The sequence below is a fragment of the Pimephales promelas genome, chromosome 15 (genome assembly GCF_988280905.1).
Source record: "Pimephales promelas chromosome 15, fPimPro1.hap1.1, whole genome shotgun sequence".
Lineage (NCBI taxonomy): Eukaryota > Metazoa > Chordata > Actinopteri > Cypriniformes > Leuciscidae > Pimephales > Pimephales promelas.
In genome coordinates, this window is record NC_142783.1 from 5,471,691 (window position 1) to 5,491,931 (window position 20,241).

General features: G+C 36.9%; 1 protein-coding gene across 3 annotated transcripts in view; it reads right to left on the reverse strand.

Annotated features, from left to right (window-relative positions):
* LOC120480977 (connector enhancer of kinase suppressor of ras 3) overlaps positions 1-20,241 on the reverse strand; it is a 93,257-nt gene that overhangs the window by 64,762 nt on the left and 8,254 nt on the right. The window lies entirely within an intron of this gene.

A 20,241-nucleotide genomic window follows, 5' to 3' on the forward strand; every position in this document is an offset into this window, starting at 1 on the left:
CAACAAATTAAACTCATTCATACCGTCATAAATTATTAAAACGTCATTCCAATTTGACAAATAATCAATTTTCTTTTCCCTAATAGTCAATGCTGGGGAAATTGTAAAATGAACTGCAGCAGTGCTAAACGTGCATCATAAAATTACAACACTCCAACTATAACGTTAAATGTATGAGTTAAACTCACTGAGAATTTTAATAATTTTGTATTCAAGTATGTGTTTACAGTCAAATCATATAAAACAGTGAAATCGTCCTCGAGCTCATCTGTCTTGCCTGCGCTTGACACAGTGATGCATGAGCTCCACTGAAATCTTCTTTCCTATTGGTTGTCCCACGCGATAATCGCTTCTCATTTGCATAAAGTTGAAATTTCTCAACTTTTGTCACTTGTCTCTTGTCGCTTGACACGCCCACATTCTGTCACCAACGGTCACTGTCGCTCGTGTCGCCGGAAGTCGCCAGCGCTCCATTGAAATGATTGGGATCATGTCGCTGGCGGTGTGAACGGAGCTTTACACTTTTCAGGACATTTAACACTTGTACAAATTCAATTCGTATATCCATACAGAACAAACCAATACAAAATAAGTCACGTATCACAGATTCTTTTAATTGAAAGACTGCTCTAAAAAAACGTAAGCCTGTAGAACGAGCAACAGCGCCGCATTTTGACTTTGAATAGAGTGCTTATGTTCATTTAATTCCATCATTTCCCTTTTAAGCATAATAACCATATTAGACCATACCTTGATTCCCTTTTCTACAATCCCTAAAATTAAGAAATCCTAAAATGATATAATTTCAGACTTTTTTGGCTTCAACTTTGATCAAACAAGGATACATTGTACAAAAAAAAGTTGCGTACAGGCAACAGTGCTGTCGAAGGAATCCCCATTCACACACATTTTTAAAAACGCTGTATTTAGCATAGTTGGCACCCGGCTGAACACATGATACATATGCATGATGTCACCGTTTTCAGAAATTTGCATTTTTGTTGTTTACACAGGCACAAATAACAGAATCGTTTTCAAAAACTTTCACTTTGAAACTTGTTTTCAAAAGCTTATGTTTTCAGGCCCCAAAAACACTGTTGTCGTGTAAATGAACAGTCAAAACGCATAAAAAAGTTTTGGGGTTTTAGTTAAAATTGGTGTTGTGTATGTGAGGTAATGCAGCGCTATTTAATCATTTTAGATACATTTGAGTGTGTTAAAAGTGTTTATAATGCTACTCTGTGCATTTGCTCGGCATCTACTATATTAGACACCATGTGGTAAATATGATACTCGAGGTAAATCAAGAAAACGAGATTTAAACAAAAAGAGATATATTACCATGATTCGTTTTCTGTCGATGAGTGTATGCAAACAGTTGCTAACCTGTCTCATTATATATTAAACCGTCTTTGGTGTTTCCATTGTTTCTACAAAATACAGTATAACCGGAAATCGAGGGTAACGTGGGGATGATGTCATTGATGGGCGACGCACGGTCATGGTTTGTGTCCTTATTTCTCTGGATTTAAAAATTCTTAGAAACATTTGAGAATGTACACAAATCATAATGTATAACATTGTGGTTTTTGAATTTTGATCCAAAAAACTTGCATAGTACGCCTTTAATACTGTAATGTGCTGCAAGGACTGCTAAAAACAGTTATGGGGGAACAGTGATAAAACATGTAAAACTTGAACGCACTGAAACCTTTTCAGAGTTGAAAAATTAATTTGGGTTCAAGAAAGTTTTTTAAAAGAAATATTTTAATAATTTTTCAGAAAAGAGCCATTATATTGACCAAAAACGACAGCAGAAACAATGTTAAACATTTAATTTTGAACTGCTTTTTGAACATAAAAAACCCAACGATATCATTAGAGGTCAACCAATTATTCGTTTTTTGCCGCTTATTAGGCACCGATAACGATTGCTGGAACAATGGGTTATCAGCAAAAACCCATACAGATCGTTTTTCCCGGTTGTCATTAGACAGTACGAGAACGGCATCTTAAGGCGAAATTAAACTATCACTGACGCCGCGTGGAGTTTGTTTTGACATGTGAGACTGAGAGCGTGACAATTCAAATACAGATTTAAAACAGACAATGAAATGGTACGTATAAAGCACACCACCGTACGTGTTTTCGCATAATTATTCACATAATTATGAAGTCATTCATTAGTTTTTACTGTATTGTTGATCATATAAATGCAGCCTTGGTGACTATAAGAGACTTCTAAAGTACGATAGAAATAAGGTTTTCATTAGAAACACGCTTCTTTCCTTGACACTGCAACAGGTGTGTATAGAGCTTACACAACGTTGTTTCCACCTGCTAGAGTTTACACATGTGTGTCAAGCTGGTTAAACAATTGACAGTTTGTTGTTTTTGCAAAGGGTCACCTATAATTACAGCAAGCCAACCAACAGCTCAGAGGAAACTAATGTCAGCAGACTGGTTTAGCTGGATTCCTTCAGGGTTTCGCTGCCTTGTCCAGTTTCTTTACGCGCAGATCTGTTTGGAAATGTTGGAGTATTTCCTGCCTCGGTTTCCTTTTGATGTAAATCACACGAAATTCGGTTTTTAAAGTAGGATTTGCTGACTTAAGGGACTTATGTCTGATTCTTGACATGAGCATCCAACCCCCCCACGGACACACAAAGCCCTCAGTCACCCCGGCTGCAGCACCAGTGAAGGACGGTCCTGTGGGACGAGAGGGGGAAGGGGGTTTACTGTTCACCCAGTCAAAGGCACTACAGAGAGAGCAGCTGCAAAGGTCTGGCCCGATGCCCTCGGACTCGACGGCTTGACAGCCCAGACAAAAATCACTGACCTTAATATTCAATACACAAGCCCACCTTCATTTATCTCTGGAAATCTCAAACAAAGTTGAGGCTCTGCTATATCAGTGAATTCCCTTGTAAATAAAATAAAACAAAGTATACAAACCCAATTCCATAAAAGTTGGGACACTGTACAAATTGTGAATAAAAACAGAATGCAACGATGTGGAAGTTTCAAATTTCAATATTATATTTAGAATACAACATAGATGACATATCAAATGTTTAAACTGAGAAAATGCATAATTTTAAGGGAAACATAAGTTGATTTTAAATTTCATGGCATCAACACATCTCAAAAAAGTTGGGACAAGGCCATTTTTACCACTGTGTGGCATCCCCTCTTCTTTTAATAACAGTCTGCAAACGTCTGGGGACTGAGGAGACAAGTTGCTCAAGTTTAGGAATAGGAATGTTGTCCCATTCTTGTCTAATAAAGGCTTCTAGCTGCTCAACTGTCTTAGGTCTTCTTTGTTGCATCTTCCTCTTTATGATGCGCCAAATGTTTTCTATGGGTGAAAGATCTGGACTGCAGGCTGGCCATTTCAGTACCCGGATCCTTCTTCTACGCAGCCATGATGTTTTAATTGATGCAGTATGTGGTTTGGCATTGTCTTGTTGGAAAATACAAGGTCTTCCCTGAAAGAGACGATGTCTGGATGGGAGCATATGTTGTTCTAGAACTTGGATATACCTTTCAGCATTGATGGTGCCTTTCCAGATGTGTAAGCTGCCCATGCCACACGCACTCATGCAACCCCATACCATCAGAGATGCAGGCTTCTGAACTGAGCGCTGATAACAACTTGGGTTGTCCTTGTCCTCTTTAGTCCGGATGACATGGCATCCCAGTTTTCCAAAAAGAACTTCAAATTTTGATTCGTCTGACCACAGAACAGTTTTCCACTTTGCTAGAGTCCACTTTAAATGAGCCTTGGCCCAGAGAAAACGCCTGCGCTTCTGGTTCCCGTTTAGATATGGCTTCTTTTTTGACCTATAGAGCTTTAGCCGGCAACGGTGAATGGCACGGTGGATTGTGTACACTGACAATGTTTTCTGGAAGTATTCTTGAGCCCATGTTGTGATTTCCATTACAGTAGCATTCCTGTGTGTGATGCAGTGCCGTCTAAGGGCCCGAAGATCACGGGCATTCAGTATGGTTTTCCGGCCTTGACCCTTACGCACAGAGATTGTTCCAGATTCTCTGAATCTTTGGATGATATTATGCACTGTTGATGATGATAACTTCAAACTCTTTGCAATTTTTCTCTGAGAAACTCCTTTCTGATATTGCTTCACTATTTTTTGCCTCAGCATTGGGGGAATTGGTGATCCTCTGCCCATTTTGACTTCTGAGAGACACTGCCACTCTGAGAGGCTCTTTTTATACCCAATCATGTTGCCAATTGACCTAATAAGTTGCAAATTGGTCCTCCAGCTATTCCTTATATGTACATTTAACTTTTCTGGCCTCTTATTGCTACCTGTCCCAACTTTTTGGGAATTTGTAGCTCTCATGAAATCCAAAAGGAGCCAATATTTGGCATGGCAATTCAAAATGTCTCACTTTCAACATTTGATATGTCATCTATGTTGTATTCTACATATAATATTGAAATTTGAAACTTCCACATCATTGCATTCTGTTTTTATTCACAATTTGTACAGTGTCCCAACTTTTATGGAATTGGGTTTGTACTTCTAAAATGTGGAAATAATATACTTGGAAAACAATATGCTTGTAAATGTTTTTAGACACTTAAATTGCATGTTAGTTTCAGTGAAAATGTAGTTTATTATTTAGGGGTGTAACATACACAAAACTGACGGTTCGGTTTTCCCACGGTTTTAACGTCTCGGTTTGGTTCGGTTTAGAAAGCTAAAATTGCTTTATTTATTTATTTTTTTTACTGTGGTTTAATGAAAAAAAAAATGTCTTTAAATTAATTAAATTACAATGAAATGTTTTGCAAGGATAAAAAAGAGCCGCACATTACCATAACATAAAAGAACCCAGACTTTTAGCCTAAATTCAGATGCTATTTATTTTTTAGATATAATAATCAACACCCAACACATGTATGAAAACATGTAAACTGAACGCAAGGCAGTTTTTGCATTAACTTTACTCTAATTTTTACTCTAATTTGTTATTGAAAACAATATTGAGAGTTGCTGTCATTTTCATGAAAGATAACTTAAACATACATTAAATAGCAAGATTAACAGGTTAAGTAAAATATAATATATAGGCTAATGTAGTACATTTATTTAGTTCATTTCTCTAGGAACCAACAAGTTGTAGACACTGAAAGACTTCTGAGGTAACGTTAACGTTAAATATAATGCTAATGACAAGCTAAGCTGTTTTATTGACGTCTTTCCGCTGCTGAAACACTAATTGCGTGATTACACAAGTTATGATGTCTTTCAGTGAGTTTATTGTATCTTTCAACATGCCTTCAGTAGCCCATTCATGTTTATTCAGTACCTGAGGAAGAGATAGTTGCGTTTACTCGCACTTCGTGCTGCCACTTGAAATGAGGATTTGTCACGCCACACCAAAGAGCGCCAAAACGGCATGTATTTTTGGAATTTCGTGATCAAACAGTCAGAAGTTGAAAGATTACACGTTGCTTATTATTATTGGTGTTAATGGTGGTTGGGCTACAAAACTGAATTCGAAGTGTAGGTCCAATGAGCCAGGCTGGGCGGAGCCGGGGTAGCAGTGGGCGTGGCTTGCGCCATGAAAGTATCGAGATTCGAATCGTGGGTTCTGTATCGCATTTTTTCCGGTTCGGTTTGAATAACATTATTACAAATTATATCTAATTGATCATAAATGCTTCTCAGCAGCAATAATGAATAATAATAATACTTCTACAGTATTTATTAATCTTAATGTTAATCTTAACAAGTACTAATACATTTGTAAGATCAAAAGTTAATGCACTGTGAACAAACATTAAAATGTAAGAGGCTAACATTAACAAATGCTGTTATGTGAATGCTGTACATATAAACAGATGAAATGTATTAAACGTTTCTCTATTTCAACATTAAATTGACGCTCCACGCTGGAATTCCCGCTCTGCTTCTGTGAACAGTAAACTTTGACCACATTTGATTGGCACACAAGTGGATATTCAATACAATTAAGCACACTTCTCTGTCATAAGAGTTAACAATAACAACAGACATGAACTGTCAGCGTTCCAGGGTTGATGATGCCAATACCAATGAAATTTCACAGCAAACACTTAAAATTAATAAAAAGGTAAATATCAACTTTTTCAACCGTTTTAAAGAACAAAGAAGCTAAATTACGAATTAAGAATGGTTCTTGTTGTACTTGTCTAACATACAAGGTCTAGTAGGCTGCATTACACTCAGAAATTATGTGCAGATTTCTACACATTCAGTTTACCTGATCACATTCACTTAACAGTGGTAAAAATATGGTATGATCTCTACAATGCAGACCAATACCAGAGTGTACATTTATATACACACATTATAGACCTCAAAATAATTTAAATAAGAAAAAAATAGAGCGTTCGGTGAACAAAGAGAGTGTGACATTTCCTCAAAGAATGAAGTCATGTCATTATAAAAGCTGTTACTAACATAACTGATGATCCATCCTAAAATGCATGTAACTCAATACTCAAAAACAGTTAATCCTGAGCGCAGCAATGACAAATCCTGGTGCTTCTTGTTCTATAATCAATCTATTTTAAAGGGGTTATAGCTTCATTTTGCCTCTATGTAAAAGTGCATTATTGATTCAGAGTTGTAGAATCCAGTCATAAAAGTGGAATTTACAGTATAATGTGTAACGGAATTAGCTAATTTTGGATGAATAAATCAAAAGTAATTGCATAAGCAATATGGAATGTGTCTGTGAATACTAAAGTGCAAAAATACTGCTATTTAATTTTGAAGTCTGCATGTTCTGTGTGTTTGATTTTTGTCTTTATTACTTTTTGTCAAATGATTTTAAAAGAACCATAACATCAAATAATTATATATTTTATACAAGTTTTAACATGTTTGCAAAAATAAATTAATTTTGAAAAAAAAAAACACCGCGTGGAGTTTGTTTTGACATGTGAGAATGAGAGCGGGACAATTCAAATACAGATTTAAAACAGACAGTGAAATGGTACGTATACAGCACACCACCGTACATGTTTTCACATAATTATGAAGTCATTCATTAGTTTTTACTGTATTGTTGATCATATAAATGCAGCCTTGGTGATATAAGAGACTTCTAAAGTACGATAGAAAGCTACATACGGTATTTAAGAACATGTCTAGAAACATAAGGTTTTCATTAGAAACACGCTTCTTTCCTTGACACTGCAACAGGTGTGTATAGAGCAACTCAACATTGTTTCCACCTGCTAGAGTTTACACATGTGTGTCAAGCTGGTTAAACAATTGACAGTTTGTTGTTTTTGCAAACCTATACTAACATCAAATAATTATATATTTTAGTTTAAAAAAAAAAAAAAAAATCAACACCTAACCTGTTGATGGGCACATGCAAGGTACAGTGTTAATTCTGTTATTTATTATTTAATAAAAATGTATGATGAGAATCTTTATGCGTCTGTGACATCGTTAGACGGAAGAAGCTGTAAAACGTGAGCATGTGAGGTAGACAAACATATGCTGCTCATTCACATACACACACAACATGACTACTGTAAAAAATAAACCATAATTTTTTACGGTAAAAAAAAAAAAACGGCAGCTGTGGTTGCCAGAACTTTACGGTAGGAACATGATTGGTTTTACAGACTTGACTTAATTTTTACATTAATAAACCATATTTCATTATCTGATGTACTGTTAATTTACCAACCTATTGAAATATTAATATCTGATTTGTGCCTTTGTATTTCACTTGACAACCACCAATCACTAGACAGTAAAAAATAACACTGTAAAAAATATTTTCAAGATTTTTTATCACAACATATTTTCTTTTGTCAAATCAACTGTATAATAATTTATTTAGTTGAGATAACTTATTATTTTGAGTTTCTGATGGTTAAATTAATCTCCTTCATTGTATTAACTCACTTTTTCCAGTTCAATCAACTTAAAATTAAGGCAACCCAGGTTACTTACTTTTTTAAGTTAAACCAACAATATTTTTTTTACACAACCCAGGTTACTTACTTTTTTTAAGTTAAACCAACAATATTTTTTTACAATGTAGTAATCACATTTTTTCTTTTGTCAAATCAACTTAAATAATTTATTTAGTTCAGATAACATAGAATTTTGAGTTTCTGATGGTTAAATTAATCTCCTTCATTGTATTAACTCACTTTTTCCAATTCAATGAACTTAAAATTAAGGCAACCAGGTTACTTACTTTAAGTTAAACCATCAATATTTTTTACAGTGATAAACTGCACAGTGTCATTCACATTAACACTAAACACCATCATGGCAACGCACATGAAATTTAACAAATGCAATAAACCTTAATTTAACAACATTAAATGTTACATGATAAACCCCAAATGTACATAACTGATTAGGGAAAAAAAACAAAGAAAACTATGAAGAAACAGTTATTTCAACAAAAATACATTAAATGTGAAATCAGTTTACGTTTTTTCACTGTAAATTACACAATGAGTTGTTCTTTTTCACTTTCAAAAACTTCAAAAACTAACTTTAATGGTATTTTACAGAAAAATTACATTACATGTACCATGAGATCCATCACAGTTATTTACTGTATATAGTACGGAAACTTTCAGTTAACTAAATAACAGTTTTTCACTTATCTTACCGCTAAAATCACGATTATTTTTTTACAGTAAACTTAACGGTATTTTACTGAACAATTAGTATATTACATGCACAATTACATCCATCACAGTTATTTACTGTATATAGTACGAAAAACTAATTAACAGTTTTTCACTCCTTTTACCGTTAAAATCACATTACTTTTTACAGTGTACGTGTTTAAATGGCAGTATTATTTTTAACACTCATAGACACTAGTCTAGGGGTTGCAAACTCTTCATCATGAAGTGACACTTAAGTCTTTGAGTTAACCACTGTGCCAATTTGTTTTAAATTGGTCAAAATCCTTTTGTTGGTTTGTTTCCAGGTTTATATTAGACTTCGAATAACACATTTCCAATGGGAAATTATTTATTAATGTGTTTTTACTGATCTGATAGCTATCAGTCAAAACGATTCCATTCACACTTGGCCACATTTAACGCAAAACGAATATCTGTTCTTCAATTGCAGCGCTATATGCTAAATAAATGTCTCACGACTGTGTGTTCAGCTTTTTCCAGTTTTGTCTGGAATGTGAAAGCACCTGATGTTTTTACGATCTGAACGCTATCTGATCAGAAAATGCTCAAAGTGACGCATGAAAGGAGTTTGCATTGTAATGTGTGTGGAATGTTTGATAGGGCTCTATAGGGCCTGGTTTCACAGACAGGGCCTAGACTAAGCTAGGATTATGCCTTAGTTAAACTAGGACATGGATAGCTTTTATAAAGAAAAAAAAAACATTACTGGTAAGCATCTTGAGACAAAACAATGGCAGTGACATATTTTAAGATACATCTGTGCAAGTTGCTTCAAGTTAAGACAGCTCAAACATGCATTTTAGTCTCGGACTAGGTTTAAGACTTGTCTGTGAAACCAGGCATAAATACTAAGTTGAATATCTTTGAAGAATGTAGGTCACATATAATTAACTATAAAACTACAACTTTTGCCTTAATACACTCCTAATTACAGTTTATTATTTAGGTAGTTGTTACTGTAAGTAGGTATTGGGTAGAGTTAAGGGATGTTAAAGGGTTAGTTCACCCAAAAATGAAAATTAAGTCATTAATTACTCACCCCCATGCTGTACCAACCCCGTAAGACCTTCGTTCGTCTTCGGAACACAAATGAAGATATTTTTTATTTAATTTGAGAGCTGTATAACTACCACATTGGCTCCTAAGGGACTGCCTCTTGACAGCCCAGAAAGTCAATGAAGAAAATGTTTAAATATCCCAAGTGACTATCGTGGCTCAACTATATGTTTATCAAGCGACGAGAATACTTTTTGTGCGAAAAAACAAACAAAAATAACAAGTTTATTCGACTATTCCTTTTCTTCCTTGTAGGCCAGAAACGAGAGTTTCTTAGATTTCCACGACGCATGCGCGAGAACTGATCTGAAGTAGTTGAAAAAGATAGCAATTCTCGCGCATGCGTCGTGGAAATCTAAGGAACTCTCGTTTCTGGCCTACAAGGAAGAAAAGGAATAGTCGAATAAACTCGTTATTTTTGTTTGTTTTTTCGCACAAAAAGTATTCTCGTCGCCAATGAGCCAATGTGGTGGTTATACAGCTCTCAGATTTAATCAAAAATATCTTCATTTGTGTTCCGAAGACGAACGAAGGTCTTACGGGGTTGGTACAGCATGGGGGTGAGTAATTAATGACTTAATTTTCATTTTTGGGTGAACTAACCCTTTAAATATTGTCATGCAGAATAAGGCATTAATATGTGCTTTATAAGTACTATTAAACAGCCAATATCCATATTAATGCTAAAAAGCATTAATATCCCCATTGACTACCATAGTAGGAAAAAATACATACTATGGTAGTCAATGGGGATCGAGATCTGTTTGATGAAAACATTCTTCCAAATATCTTCATTTGTGTTCAGCAGAACAAATAAACACATTTGGAACAACATGAGGATGAATAAATACTGACAGAATTTTCATTTTTGGGTGAACTAACCCTTTAAACATGGCTGTGGTTACAAGAGGTAAAAACGATATAAATACTGTTCTTTTTCTCACACAAACCGCTCGTTTCGTGTCTTAGGCCATCGATGTGTACTTACATTTACGAGTCATTAAATCATGTTTAATCTGGACTTCTCTGTGCATGCTCTTTGAGGTGGTGACCACAGACCTGCATTATATGACTGACAGACAAGAACGGTTTGACCTAAAATACTGTGGAAACAAAGACACCTACATCCTGGATGGCCTTAAGGTAAGCTAAAACATACCAAAAATTCATTTCAAAGTGAACTATCCCTTTAAATGAAATACACACACCTCTCTCGCTTTGTTCACGTGTCAGCGATTACCCCTCCACGCCAGCCACAGGTTGCCAATGCCTGTCCATATCGTGAATTGATTAATTGTACAGCCCTACTTTTGATTTATTAATCATATTCTACATTTTACAGTCAATTCCATTTTTTTAATGACTGGATTCTGTCCATTTCCATCCATGTTTTCTGAGTCACAGACATCACAGAGCTCTACTATTAAAGGATATGCTCCCATTGCTCGGCCTGCATGGTGCACCAGAACCACAAAAGTTCAGACTTTAAAAAAAAAAAAAACAAAAAAAAAAAACATTCCAGAACTGATAATCGTGGCGAGATTCACACTGCAGAGCCAATGAGGGCATGGGTGTTTTTTTTTTTTGGCCTTAACCTATGTACCATGTTTTTCCCCCAACTGTTTCTTTTGTCTGAGTCTTGTTAAAGTATCATGTTTCGGATCAAAACTGGATAATTACACACAGTTGGATCGGTCTAAAGTCATGTTTATTCCAATCTCAGTCTTGCTAAGAGACTTTGATGTGATCACTGATAAACCCAACACCTTGTGCTCTGAAACTAAACCCTGCACATCTGTTCTGACGGGATGTGCCCCCAGAGCCAACCCTTCTCTGAGAGTCGCTCGCACAGGCTGTGGTTCTCAGGGGTTTGATTACATGAGAGAGAAACCCCTTCCACCATCCCGAATAAAGGGCCTCCCAGTGGGAGTCTGACCTCCCTCTCCACACAAACTCTGTGCTTTCATACGCAGCATGTACAATAGCCACTGCCACTGGAACTCTCTCTCTCAGCCTATTGAGATTTCCAGTAAACCTGAGGGGAATGAAGGAATGCCTATTGTTTGGGGGCGTTGACCCTTTGTGGGAATTCCACAATGGTGCTATCTCGATGTTATTGTGAAGGCAAAAAAAATCCTTTGTGTGCTCAACCTCTCATTAGACGCAACAACCAAACGAGTAAAGCAGAGAAATGCTTACTGTAAAAAAACAATAATAAATCAAATAAAACAGGCCAGTGCTGTGTGGTTTTATTTGTCAAGATTTGTTACCTCCTGAAATATTGAAGGACCTAGAAATTCTCAGTAGAGGATTATTCAATAAACCCTGCTAATTTGTTCATCATTTCATCTCCTGCTTTTCCTCTCTCAACCTCTCAGGCTTTTACATTGAAAAGGGATTTGGTGTACTATTTGCTAATATCAGAAAAACGGGATTTGGTTAAGAGACTGGATTCAATATTCCTGGGATGGAGATTTGATCTAACAAATAGTCACTTGTATTGATTGGAATACAGCAGCTCATATAACAATCAATACTGTTAATCTGGTTTGCAAATTCCCCAAAATCCAAATCCCAAGAGAAAAGAAAGGCACTTGGATGGGGTTTTTAAACCCCTCATTCTTGAAACGAGAGATAAGAGATAAAGGGAGACAAAGCTTTTAGAATGACAGGAAAAGGAGATGCTCTGGGGCTTTTGCGATCATGTTCGCCATTTTACATGAAAAGACCAAAACGAACAGGTTTTCTGAGGGTCACAAACATCACCTCTCTCAGGATTAAAGAAGTAGTTCACTTTTGAAACAACTTTTGCTGATAATTTACTCACCCCCATGTCATCCAAGATGTCCATGTCTTTCTTTCTTCAGTCGAAAAGAAATTAAAGTTTTTGATGAAAACATTCCAGGATTTTTCTCCATATAATGGACTTCAATGGGAACCAAATGGTTCAAGGTCCAGTTTCAATACAAACTGTTCAAAGGGCTTTAAACGATTCCAGACGATGAATAAGGGTCTTATCTAGTGAAACGATCGCTCATTAAAAAAAAAAAAAAAAGTGTATAAGCTCAAATGCTCACCTTGCTCTGTTCTGTGATGCGCGTTCGTGACTCTCCTGTTTGAACTCGTTCATCCAAATAAACAAATCTTTTTCGTGTCATTTGATTCATTCAACGGACGAAATGAACGAGTTGACTCGGGAAAAGATTAGTTCGTTTTGATGAACGAGTTTGAATAGGAGAGTCACACAGAACAGAAGGCGAGCATTTGAGCTTATAAAACTTAAACTTTGTTATTTTTGTACATTTTTTAAATGAGTGATCGTTTCGCTTGATAAGACCCTTGTTCATCGTCTGGAATCGTTTAAAGCCCTTTGAACAGTTTGCACTGAAACTCTCATTTGTACCTTAAACCGTTTGGTTCCCATTGTCCATTATATGAGAAAAATCTTGGAATGTTTTCATCAAAAACTTTAATTTCTTTTCGACCGAAGAAAGAAAGACATGGACATCTTGGATGACATGGGGGTGAGTAAATTATCAGCAAAAGTTGAACTACTCCTTTAAATGACACGGAGGAGGGCTAGTTCTGGGTCAGTGAGTTTAAGAATTCACATATGTATTATAAAAATATGTATTAATAAATACATATTTTCATGCTGGATATTATGACCTCAAAAGACTTTGACCATTCTATAGTGCATGACTAATGCATTGACACTTAATCAGCACCATATTTATGTAGTGAACTCGCCTGATAAAGCATTGCACGTGTGATGCAGAGCGCTGGGATACGAGTTTTGTGAAACAAAAAAAGAGATCGAAGACTTACAGAGGCGACCTGAAATGGCATGGTTCCTTTAGCAAACGCTTTTTATCTCATGTTTGCTTTTGTTAAGACTAGGCTTAGGGGAGGGTTTAGTGTAGGTGGTACATTATTTTCAAATGCGACAGAGACCATTTACTAGACATTTAATTTCCAAACTTGTATGATACTGACAACAAGCAATGTAAAAAACAGCCAGATTCATGTTCATCAGATTCATTTCAATATGAATGTGTTGCAGCCAATATTATTTTGCATAATTGTTGCCACAGGACCAGTGTTGTAGTCGAGACCACCTCACTCGAGTCCGAGTCGACACCGAGAGCAGAGAGAGACGAGTCCGAGTCAAGACCGAGTCCATAGAGAGTCGAGTCCGAGTCGAGTCCGAGACCAGAGACGGTCGAGTCCGAGTCGAGACCGAGACCACTGAGGGTTGATTACCTAATTTACTTTTATTTACTTAGAGAAATCCTTTTTTTTTTTTTTTTTTTTACTGAATTTACTTAGAGTATGAAATATGATCAGTTTAGGGTAAAAAGGCCACATAGTAGGTGGTGTTAAAAGTAATTTTATTACAATTTGTCATGCGCAGTTGCGCACTAGAAAATCACCAATCACTGGGCGTGTCAATCAATTTAAAGAAATATTTTATTAACATACATTAATAATCATGAAAAATATTTTTAATTGAACTCGAGTGGACTCGGGAATAATTCCGAGTCCTAAAAAAAAAATGTTCGAGTACGAGTCAATTCCGAGTCCAAATGGACACGAGTCCATGACAAGACCAAGACCATTAAAATATGGTCTCGAGACTGAGTCCGAGACGAGTCCGAGTCTCGAGTACTACAACACTGCACAGGACATTTTTTTTTTCAATGAGCCTGGCTTGGAAATAGATCCTCACTGGAAAGTGATTCATCTGGAACACTCTTTGTGCAGCAAATGTAGTCATCAGCACAGTATGCACATCATATTCATGATAATACACTCAAATTCGTCCACATGCCTGTGCATCCAGTTGTTTCAAAACCGATGAAATAGAACAACGATCTTCCCTGGAAGCAACAACTAAGGTGCCAAAAATGTGTGTTATGGGTAAAGAAATTCTCGTAACTTTAACGTCTTGTTTCCACTGAGTGTTACGGTAAAGTACTGTACAGTATGGTACACAATTATTTCTGTTTCGATTGTCAGAAGTTGTGAATAGCCGTGTTTCCACTGCAGGAACTTTCCCCAGGAACTAGGAACTTTGGGGTGGTACTTGGTGTGTTTACACCGCAGGAATGAAGCCCACAGAAAGTCCTTGCTGGTGAGGTAGTACTTTTTCAGAGTTCGGGAACTTTCGGGTGATACTGTTCGTTTTCTCGCACAAACCGCTCGTTTCGTGTCATAGGCCATCAATACTTACATTTACGCGTCATTAAATAATGTTTAATTTTGACTTCTATGTGCATGCTTTTTGGTGGACCCCCTTGGCCTCCAGTGTATGACTGATAGACAACAACGGTTTGACTGAAAAATGTCAAAATTGAAAATACTGTGGAAACAAAGACACCTACATCTTGGATGCCCTTGAGGTAAGCTAAAACAAAACTGCCGTGTGTGGTGTGTTAAGACTGCTCTCAACTGCTCGGAAGGACGTCGCGATCGCGATCTCAAATCGGGGATATCCAACATGTTGGATTTTTTTGGCCCGATTTCTCCTCGTATGTGATGCCCCCCGGGGAAGAACGAGCACACATCCTGTGGACTGTAGCTTGGAGCCAATCAGAAAGCGAGGTGACGAGGTGCAGAGGAAGCACCAGGAAACAAAATAGTCCATGCTCGCGTTGTCTCCACTTCTTTGACCTTTTCCGTCTGACCTGGGAATGCTCGGGAGTCAAATCGGTTCGATTGTGATGTGCTGATTTTTCACGTCACCTCAGCTAATCCCGCCTCTTTGCCCATTTTCAATTATCCGCGAGTGATGCTTAGTGACACGCTGCCATGACGACGGCAAGCTCCGCCCACTTTGGGCTTCAAAAATGTTCTCCAGAAACCTAGGGGTGATGTCACAAACACAATTTCCATTATGTCATACAGTCTATGATCACTATACCACACCTATCCAGTAAGGGTACTGTTGGCAGTGGAAATGCAAGCCAGATCAGGGTTTACCGTCCAGAATCGTACTTGTACTTGAAGCCCTGATGAAACTTAGCATGTCACAAAATTAACGGAATGCATGGCTGATATAAAAAAAAAAAAACTGGATGACTAGTAATTTCCTACTACTTTTAAGGATTAGTTCACTTTTGAAAAAACTTTTGCTGATAATTTACTCACCCCCATGTCATCCAAGATGTCCATGTCTTTCTTTCCTCAGTCGAAAAGAAATTTAGGTTTTTGATGAAAACATTCCAGGATTTTTCTCCATATAATGGACTTCAATGGGAACCGGATGGTTCAAGGTCCAAAAGACAGTTAATAACTGTTTCAGATGCAGCTTCAAATGTCTTTAAACGATATCAGACGATGAATAAGGGTCTTATCATGCGATCAAACGATCGGTTATTTCAAAACTTATTCCAAAAATGTAACTTTTCAAAGGACAAATGCTAGCCTTGCTGTATTCTGTGAGGCGCGTTTGCAACGTCACGTAGTACGTAATTACGTTCAAAAGGTCACGGGCGACGTAGCCGAAAGTACAGAGTCAGTGTTTACAAGTTGAACGCATAGGTTGAACGTGCAAACTAGCTCAAACACCGTTTACAAAAAAAGGAAAAACAACGATGTCGGACGATTTTGATTCTGTACTTCCGGCTACGTCGCCCGTGACCTTTTGAACGTAATTACGTATTACGTGACGTTACAAACGCGCCTCAGAGAATATAGCAAGGCTAGCATTTGTCCTTAGAAAAGTTACATTTTTGGAATAAGCATTGAAATAACCGATCGTTTCGCATGATAAGACCCTTATTCATCGTCTGATATCGTTTAAAGACATTTGAAGCTGCATCTGAAACTGTTATTAACTATCTTTTGGACCTTGAACCATCCGGTTCCCATTGAAGTCCATTATATGGAGAAAAATCCTGGAATGTTTTCATCAAAAACCTTAATTTCTTTTCGACTGAGGAAAGAAAGACATGGACATCTTGGATGACATGGGGGTGAGTAAATTATCAGCAAAAGTTTTTTCAAAAGTGAACTAATCCTTTAATTCTGAAAAACAGAGATTATTTATATTGGTCAAAAAAACGTCCTCAAGTAATAGCCTAGAATACAGACTAACACTTGACAGCTGCTCATCGGAAAGGAATCTGGGTGTGCTCTTTGATACCAAACTTTCATTTGAAAGTCAAATTTCTAGTATCTGTAAAACCGCATTCTTCCATCTTAAAAATATATCTAAATTACACCACATGCTTTAAATGACAAATGCGGAACGATTAGTTCACGCATTCATGAAATCAAGGCAAGATTATTGTAATGCTCTTATGAGTGGTTGCCCTGCACTCTTAATAAACAAACTCCAGCTGGTCCAAAACGCAGCATCTCGAGTTCTTACTAGAACCAGAAAGTATGACCATATTATCCCGGTTCTGCAACACCACACTGACTCCCTACTGCCCATAGTCAGCATTTTCACATGTTTGCATTTTTAAAGCTTGCACATGATATAAAAGGTTAGCATTCTCAAGTCACCAGACTACTGTTGTTGTGCGGATGAGTGAGCCGGAGCGCATAAAGGGTTTTCTGTTAGAACTGTGTCATGTAAGCGACCTCAAAGTTAATAACTAATGATCTTTGCAATGGAAGTGAATCAATCAAACCTAACTTTAGCTGGACAATAACTTTATTCCAGAGCTGCTGTAAAGCCAAAACAATCTCTGTAACTTTAAAAGGTGCAATCTTTAGCGCCCTTGTTAGCACGCCGCATCCAAAGCCAGAGACCATGGTTTGAATCCCACTCAGAGCGGGTTGAGTAGGACCGGTTACACAAAGACATTCTTATCCGCCATAACTTCTGGAGAGAAAAAAAAAAACACAAACACTTCACATGGATGATACTTTCAAATGCTCATGTTGACTGCCTCTGTTCACGTACGCTAGCAAACAGAGTACACTTTATAAGAACATGTGTTCGGCTTTACACTTCAGATGCTAAGCATTTGCATCAGAACTGAAGCATATTTTGGGCTTGCACCAGTCAGTACACTCAGCTTGTGAATGCGTCCAGGATTATTTTCCCCCCAACCCCGGCCTCTGTTTCACAGTCCGAGAAGAAACGGCTCAAAAACAAGCTACTGGAGAAAGCAAAAACAATTGATGCCCACATTGACGAGTGCCTATCCAGAGGAGGTTAAGGATAACCCTGCAACTCAATTCAAAAGAGTATGAAGACATTTTCTTGGTCATAACTCTAGTGAGCAAGCGTTAACCGCCTATGCTTGTGCATGCGTTCAAATGGAGTATACTTTGAAAGGCTTTGCATTTGTCTGTATGTCTATATGCTAACCATGCACATAAAAAGTGATACTTAAGGTGAATGCCAGGACTTTGAGAACGGTAATTCCTGATTTCATTTCATCACTTCTTTAACCATCTGGGGTTGTTCGGCCCAAATGGACCCGAAGAATTTAAATACAAATTTTTTAAAAATCACAGCTTCCTCGGAATGGTCCGAAATTTGGTGAATTTGTTGGTATTTGGTATTTGAACACCCCCAAAAATTGGGGACAGGGTGGGAATAGTCTAAGTGGTTTTATTAAAAAATAGTCACACTTGGGGTGTTCGGGTCCAAATGGACCCACATGGAAAATGAATGGGAAATTAGCAAAAGTGTGAAAATACTGAGTTTTTTTGTGCGTACAATCTACAAATCAGCCACGATCTTGAAAAAAAGCACACAACAGTGAAGGGGTGAATCTATAAAACATCAAGAGTGCAAAACAGACACATCCAGACACACACACACAAACACACTTTTATACACAAACACACCAAAAAAATTCAGATTATACATGTGTTTTGCATTTTTAAAATGCCCAGTTTGTCCATCAGATGGCATCCATCTCATTTCAAAAATGGCTTTTTTGAGGCCTAGGCTTGACTCTAAAATGAAATACAGCTTAATTTTTTTTTTTTTTAATATTTAAAAAAATATATTTTTTCTATAATGTTCAATGGGGGGAAATTTTGTCATAGTTATTGCATTACTATTATTTTTGAAATTTTCTCAAAACGCCAAAAAAGAAAAGAAAAAATATTATAAAAAAACGAGTAAAAAAAAAAAAAAAATCATGATTGGACCATTTGGACCCGAACACCCCGAGTGTGACTCTGAAACGAACAACCCCAGAGGGTTAAACATGATTCAATGAATTAACATAATAATACAATGCAGGTGGTTTGACACATTCCACTTGTCTGCACACAGAAACTAGGTTTCCATTCATAGCCAGGCCTGTATAAGAGCCGCTCAGGGATCTCACACTTGCCAAAATCTCCTCATTAACTCCTTATACAGTAATTGTTGTGGCTGAACAGTGCAGACTCAAGGCTAGGGGATGAAAGTCAGTCTGAGAGACCTGTAATCAGAAGCAGATTTGAAAACACAAAGGCATCTGTGACTGGATCTACCCTTACCAAACTCTGCCACATCATCTTCTGCCAAACCATAATTACTGAGACTAACCTTCCCATATCTTAACAACTACTTTGTAACACCCTTATTTTAGCATAAAACATGCACTGGACCACTGGAAAAGATCATAATTATGAAATTCCTGCATCATATTTCAACTTGCTTGTTGCAAACATATCCAATATAGACTGTAATCAGAGACGGAAGACAACCTAAACCTTTCCTCTGAGGAGAGAGGAATGTGTTGTAGATCTTCTTCCTGGTGAAAGGGGCCAAGACGCAGCAATGAATCGTAGAGGAGTGCTGATCCATGGGCGATGACATTATGGCGAGAGACTTCCTGTAGGATGCTCTGCGCTTCTGTTTAGATGTATTTAGCAAAATAAAATGAATTAGTGTGTCATAATAGTTAACTAATAATTAGTGTTACTACTACAAGCCCAAAACAACAGCTGTAGCCTACTATTTGGAGACTCCTTTAAGTACTTTTATTAAAGGGATAGTCCACTTTGAAATGAATTTTTGGTATGTTTGTTTACCTCAAGGGCATTCAAGATGTAGGTGTCTTTGTTTCCGCAGTAGTTTCAATTTTGATATTTTTAGGTCAAACCGTTGGTGTCTATCAGTCATATAATGCAACAAGTTAATTATCTCAGAATTACAAGAATATTTTTAATGGAAAAACGTTTTTGCTCTGTTTTTCTGAATTAACAAGTTAATTATCTCAGAATTGCGAGATAATTTTTCATGGAAAACAGTTTTTGCTCTGTTTTTCTGAATTAACAAGTTAATTATCTCAGAATTGCGAGATTATTTTTAATGGAAAAAGTTTTTGCTCTGTTTTTCTGAATTAACAAGTTAATTATCTCAGAATTGCGAGATAATTTTTAATGGAAAAAAGTTTTTGCTCTTTTTCTGAATTAATAAGTTAATTATCTAAGAATTGCGAGATAATTTTTAATGGAAAAAAATGTTTTTGCTCTGTTTTTCTGAATTAACAAGTTAATTATCTCAGAATTGC